This window comes from Elaeis guineensis, chromosome 14, assembly GCF_000442705.2.
Source record: "Elaeis guineensis isolate ETL-2024a chromosome 14, EG11, whole genome shotgun sequence".
NCBI classification, from domain to species: Eukaryota; Viridiplantae; Streptophyta; class Magnoliopsida; order Arecales; family Arecaceae; genus Elaeis; species Elaeis guineensis.
In genome coordinates this window covers 31,925,671-31,932,441 of record NC_026006.2, presented here as the reverse complement: position 1 = coordinate 31,932,441, position 6,771 = coordinate 31,925,671, and the positions used below count along the sequence as shown (strand labels likewise).

Here is a 6,771-nt window from a genome sequence, read left to right as displayed (position 1 = left end):
TAAGTTGCGTGTGTTCAATATTTTCCCGCACCAACTTTATGTGGGGTGTTGAGAATATTTGCAAATTGTGGTGGAAATCTTTAATAGATTTTGGAAATTGTTTACCAATCTTAGATGGATTTAACAAATAACTGGCCACCTCAATCTTCTATATCAAGAAATCAATTTGCCGCAAACCAGGAAGATTTGATTGATTTGCCTTGCCCGCTTTCCTCCCATGGAAAAAGGCTGACTGATTTCCTTCATTACCTTATGTTGATTTCTATTTTTGATATAATCCTGGAGAATATTATTCCCTTCCTCATCAAGTGTACTGTTAGATTATAAATACCCATGGATGTGTGCATTGTAAATTATGACAATAAGGAAGATTGCTCCTCTTCCTGTGGACGTTGGCCAAGCTATAGGCTGAATCACGTAAATCTTGCCTCTTCTTTTTTGCTCTACTATTATATTCTATCTCATTTCTTCACAATGAGGTGGTTGAATGTAGCTCGGAATCTTATAGCTAAGTTCTTAACATTTTGGTTGAGCAAGAAGAGACTCTTCAAGTATAAGAAGAAAGTTTAAGTGGAAGAGAAGGGATGGAAATGGGTGGGATCGGCCGTTACCCTTACCTGCTCCATGCTTATCTTGAAGCAGGATAGGGTTGGATGGATAGAGTTGGACAGCTTGGGTTAGATGGATTGAATCATGTAAAACTACAAAAATTATTATTTTTTTATACAAATCATTATATATATATATATATATATGTATGTATGTATGTATGTATGTGTGTGTGTGTGTGTGTGTGTGTGTGTGTGTGTAGGGTATAGGTTGAGTTTTATCGTTACTTGCATCCATCTTGGATCTGCTATATTTTGGGTAATGGGGTAGGTACATTGTCACCCCTAGAAGGGTACTAGGGAAGCCTTACAATCTTTTCCTAGTTGGTCCTTTAATTATCATTGTCCCCACCATTGGCGCATGCCATCTCTGTCTACCATCATCGTTGATGTCCAGCAGTTTTCACATAACCTCGATCTCTATAATCACCGACCACTGTTGATGAATTCTATCACCGCCCACCACCGTCGATGACCTCTATAAGCACCCCCACCTACCACAGTCGATCTCAATAATCAACCCCCCAGTAGAACTTGGCCCAAGTTTAATTGAGCCCCGAGACCAAAGTGTGGTGACCTTGCAGGACTCAATCAAAACCATATCAAGTCTCAACATCTTATCTACTTAGGCGGCAGATCTTTTTGGTCCACCTATCATGAATTAAGAAGTTCATGGTAGGTGTGTATACACCCCCAGCAAATTGTATCAATTCAAATGCTGTTTCAAGGCTTGTTACAATTTTGCAATATTCTGCCACCCATGGAAAGAAACAGCTCGATCAAACCGCCCGACGTGTTTTCAGGTTAAAAAAATTTTTCCAGAACAACTCAATCATTCAGCATGACCTACATGTACGACAATCACTGTCTGCATTTCATGGTCAGGCCGTTTAGAGTAGTAATTTCAAAATCCTGCACACAATGTTATAGCAGAAAAAAGGGGAGAGCTAAATGTTCCCGGTTCTTCCTCTGAAGCTAAATATTTAGGAACCACACGAATCCTTGGAAAGGAACTCCATCATTACCTTGACAGAAGAACATATTATATTGCACACAAACGTATGAAGCTTTGGCAATTCTGGCATGGAATATTGACACTGCTTGGCCAAGACATCAAGTCATCATCTGGTTTAATCATCTGGGACATCTGAGCAGCTGCTAAATGGGAGTAACGTAGAGGTGCTACTGCAGCATTGATGAGATAAGTTGCTTGAGTTTAGTTGGTTAGTCTGATGGGAAATAACATATGGAGAATGCATTAAACCCTTGCCAACAATACCCGGATAATTCAAACGTGCATTCATGATTTGTAGTCATGCAGGCTGTAGCCAAAGTTTTTGCTTAATTATTTTTGCATATTGAAGCATTTTAATGCCAAGATTTCCCATTTTAAGCACTAAAATATATTGGAAAATACTATCTGCACTATGGCGGTGATTCTTTCTGGTCCTGCTAAGATACCTTTACCAAAATGAAGGTTTATCCTAAAAAATGTTTTTTAAATGATGCTAAACCAAGGAGAAGAAATAAACAGCCTTGAAAAGTCAGGGTTAGCACCCCAAACTTTTGCTTATAGACGAGTCTGCAACTTGGGCATGCGACGCCTACCAACTTCTGCTCATTAAGAGGTGCCAATGCTGAATTTTCATGGTTTCATCTGGTTTCACGTTAATTTAGGAATTTTCATGGCTTACTTGTTAGAAATTTTATATCTTTTGAGGCATGTATCTTAGTAGAAGCTAAACATAACCAGCAATTTTCGTAAATCAGCTCTAACTTTAGACCATTACCTTCAGAAATAACTGCAGTGCTCCATTGGTACCTGGGGAATGCAAATGGTTCAACTGCAGAGCAACATAACAAATTATTGCCAGTGGCAAACATAGATGATTGCTGAAGGGAGTAATAAAACTTTGAACATGAAAGTTACACGTAGGAAAGTGAATGCACCAGTTCTTGTAAATCATCAGAAAAGAAGCCAATCTCATCTACAAGGACGTGGTGATGTCGTGGTCTAGTTGTTCCCTGTTGACGATTCACAGTTGGCATGATGACAATAATACGAGTGCTGTGCTTCATGCCCACCTGTGGGAGAAATTATTGCCTGGACCATGCCCAGATAGACCAGCCAAATCCCACAGTGGATAACACGCCACATTAAATCTTGTATTTCACGAATTTCCGATTATGCATTATCCACCATGCACATGCCTCGAGATTTGCACTGGTCTACCTGGGCGTGGTCCACGCAATAATTTCTCCACCTGTGGCGCTGAAGTGGTTTGCCAAGTGCTGCCATTTCAACTAAATTGTCACCACTGGAGTCTCCAGGATGACAAGCTATTCATTGGATCTGATAACTCAAAAAAAATATGTCCCACTTTATCTTCTAATATACTAGACTGGAAAATACTTGAGGATAGGTAAAGCCTATATAAAAATATATAATTGTAGGAAAAGAACCAAACTTGCAGCTTATTCTTTGTGCAAAGACATTTGACCATCTTAAAGCATATTCTTGTATGCCAATGTGTTTTAACAAAAAAATTTCTATTTTCACCACTATAACTTGGCATGACATTTCCATAGTTTTTTATGAGACAAATATATTTTTAGCAAGCAGATAAAAAGCGACAGGGTCCTTCCATAAGGAGAGCAGGGAGATGCATGTCAATGTCATTTAGTTGAAGATTTGTATTAATCCACGAGCGTAACATAGCATGACATTTCTGCACAACTATTTCCCTTTTTTTTTCCTCCACTGAACTAAATATTTTTTCACAAGCAGAAGAAAAGAAATCTCATGCTCCCAAGTTTCAACCTAACCTCTATGTAGTAAATTTACCACCTTATTGGCACTATAGAAAAAAGGACACTTTCCACCTCTTATTCTATGGCCCTAAGTTCAGTGATTAAAAATGTTACTCTTTGAAGTTCATTTCTCTTAAAACTGATTGCGATGTTCTTGCAGTAGCCCTGTGTTAGGCAAAAACTATGGTAGAAGATGGAAACTAGTTTAAAGCCTTCAAGGCCAACACATATCTTGCAGATATCTTTAGCTCTTGAGACATGAGATGTACCTCTAGTTCCTTAAAGCAAACTAAGTGAGTCAAACAAAAGGAAGCTGATACATAAAGTATTTAAAGATGTATTAGCTATGAAGGAAAAGAAGTACAAGAAAGAGATGACAGTACAAGAGAGGTAATGGGGCTCACAAAAATGATTGCTTTATGGGTAAATTAAGACAAGACATAATGATGAGCCTCCTTAATGACAAGGCAATAGGCCTCGAGTACACTTCTTTTTCAAAATAGGCCAGGCAAAAGCACAACATAATTTATATAAATTAGCAATACAGAGCCTAGTTCATGATATCTCCCTAATTAACTCATTACACTATTTTATATATATGAGTGACAATAAAAAAACACTTCCAGTAAAGCCAAGTTTGCCTGAACTAGCTTGTGCAAATGTTCCATCAGCTGAGTCCGCTTGAGACGGGGACCTGGCAATGGTTTGCCATCCTTAGGAGAGATGTCCTCCTGGCACCTGCAGTAAGCTGGAACAGTGAAAAATTGGTGTTTGTAAAATCTTATGAAGGTTAATGACAACGGCTATTATGCAAAGCATCCATCAAGTACTCTCCTATTTTTAGTATTGTAGATCTTTTTGGCTTTTATGGAAGTGAAGATAAGGGCCTAGCTCCAGCTCAACTGTCAGCAGCTACACTAGAAGGTCCAAAGGAGCGAGTACTAAAACAAGTCTATCACCATTCTGGCCACTTCCTCAGTTTGAAACTTGGTTAGATGGAAGAACAATTCACTCCCTGAAGATCTTAGATCTCAAAAGCTGAGTTCATAAAGCTCTTTGTTACTTTGTTGGAGAAATACAAGTCTTTTCAACTCGAGCGAGTTATATCCAACTTGGGTCCAAAAAAGCAAAGCAGTTTCAAGTTTGACTCAAACCTAAATCAACTTTAAATGGCTAACGCACAACATGAAAATTAATCTCAAAGGTATGATTACACCAGATTGACGCCAACAAATCTCAATAAATTAGAAAGAATCTAACATAGAGATCTGCTAGAGATGTCATGAGAGCCTATCCAATCATGAGGTGATTCTCTCTAGGATGACTTTCAATGTTTATATTAGTTAAATGTATAGACAAATCATAGCATATTATAAGGAATTTCTTTTTCTATGATTATTTTCCACATATTCAAGTACAAATTCAATAGGATTATACAACCATAAAGAGGGATTCCTAGCTGATCTAAAATCCATATTTTTGGGTTGAATCAAATTTCTAGTTCACTTTTCTATGTTTTGTGAGTTTGGGATATTTTTCTGTTGCCTTCTTCTGTCTTATTACTCCATTGTTGGGCATATCTCTTCATCTATGTGGGAAAGGTCACTGCTTGCACCTAAAAAAAGTGTATCAGCAGAAGAATATAAAGGAGATAAGGTAAAACGTGGATGTATAATAAAGAAGAAAAGGATTTAGACCAAATAATAAAGAGCACCCATTCTCAGATTTATGAATTAAAAATAGGAAAAGGGAAAGAAGAATGACATATGTGAGAAGAGATAAAAAGAGGAAAAGAAAAATATGAGAAACTATATGTCAGAGAGAAAAGAGATGGACTAAATTTTTCTTTCATCGATTGCCTTTTATTATGATCTGATCATAATGGGATAGAAAAAGTGTACCCTAAATCAAGATTGACTATGCCGATGCTAGGGCCCATATCGGTCGACTAGCAATATGGTTTAATATGCCCCCATGCCATTCCTTGCAGGGCTTGAACTGACACAATAGAGAGAGGAGGGGAGACGAAGTACATGAGAGAGAAAAGAGAGAAAGAGAGAGAGAGTGGGGAGGGAAGGAGAGGGAGAGAGCATGGAGGCTGGTGGAGGCCATTGAAGGAAGGGCACAAAGGCAAGTGGAGGCCGTCGGAGGACCACAGAGGCCTTCGATGGCCCCTACGGCCCTCCAGCAACCTCTGCAGCCTACTAGCTTCTCCTTTTTCTTCCCTCCCCTGCTCTCTGTCTCTCCTTCTCTTTCCTTCTCCTTGTCCCCCTCCTCACTGGTGTCTCATTTTGAATGTCGGAAACGTCCCAATCCATCATCAGTATGGTCCGATATGCTCCGAACTAGGTGGTTCAAGATGGTTTCGCAATCCTTGCCTTGAATAATAGCTGATAATATGCAACCTTAATATAATAGTCAACTAAAGCAATATAAGCGAAAATATAAATAAGGTAACATGACAATTAAGGAATAATGTTCCAAATATTTCTACGCATCTCTCAAGCCAGATGATAGATATTTGGCATGCCCACAGCTTATCAATGAGTTCTTCAAATGAGTATATGAAGAGAATTTGCTAAATACATTAGCTAGCTGAACGTCAGTCCAAACAAAAGAAGTAGATATCACCAGGGTATTAGCACCGATTTTGATCCAGCATCCCACAAGAACCCTTTCAAATAAGGTTAAGTTTCAGCCAACTGACCTGAAAACCAGAATTTCTGGCTTTAGCTACTTTCAATTGGTTTTGATAGTTTTGCTTAAACCAGCCAAACCTTTGTTCTTTTTCTTTTGTGCTTAACAAGTGCGTATATATCAACGTTTTCTATACCAGTACCCTACTAACATGGTATGGTGTGCCTAGTTTAATATGGTACACTTGTACTGACACAAAGTTAGGATTCTTTTCTTGGGGCCAGCCACGGTACTGCTTGGAACTGTGTGGTACAGGTCAGTACAACATAAATGCTGGTTGCAACTGGTATAGGCCAGTTCAACCCTTGCGCCATGTTGAACCTCAGTATTGCATTGGAGCCTATTGGTAGGTACAATTACTATAAATACATATGCCTGGAATTGTACTTTCGATGATTGTAATTCCTACTCGGCTTCTTTGTTACTGTGGTGGGTGAGATGCAATTGAGTCCCCTAGTGCATCCATGAGATGTTTATCTATAATAATTACTGCTTCATCATAAGCATGCATGTCTCTAAAACCTTTTTCTTGTTTTCTCTTTTAGCTACACAACATTGAAATATCTAGAGAAGCATGTGCATGCCTAATTTGAAAGGAGGCAGTTTGGGTACTAGGTAGATTAACAAATTGTAGATTTTGGAAGTTTGTAATTTG

General features: G+C 38.6%; 1 long non-coding RNA gene across 5 annotated transcripts; it reads right to left on the bottom strand.

Annotated features, from left to right (window-relative positions):
• Positions 1-1,350: 1,350 nt before the first annotated feature.
• On the bottom strand, positions 1,351-6,218 carry LOC140853585 (uncharacterized). 5 transcript variants are annotated; one of them, XR_012136662.1, is made up of 4 exons: positions 2,559-6,218; positions 2,399-2,452; positions 1,634-1,793; positions 1,351-1,520 (listed from the first exon to the last, which is right to left on the bottom strand). It is a non-coding gene; the product is annotated as an uncharacterized lncRNA (long non-coding RNA). The 5 variants fall into 5 exon arrangements; XR_012136659.1 differs by having other exon boundaries at positions 1,351-1,793; positions 2,559-4,157; positions 5,321-6,218; XR_012136661.1 differs by having other exon boundaries at positions 1,351-1,793; positions 2,559-2,633; positions 5,321-6,218.
• Between the last annotated feature and the right edge of the window lie 553 nt (positions 6,219-6,771).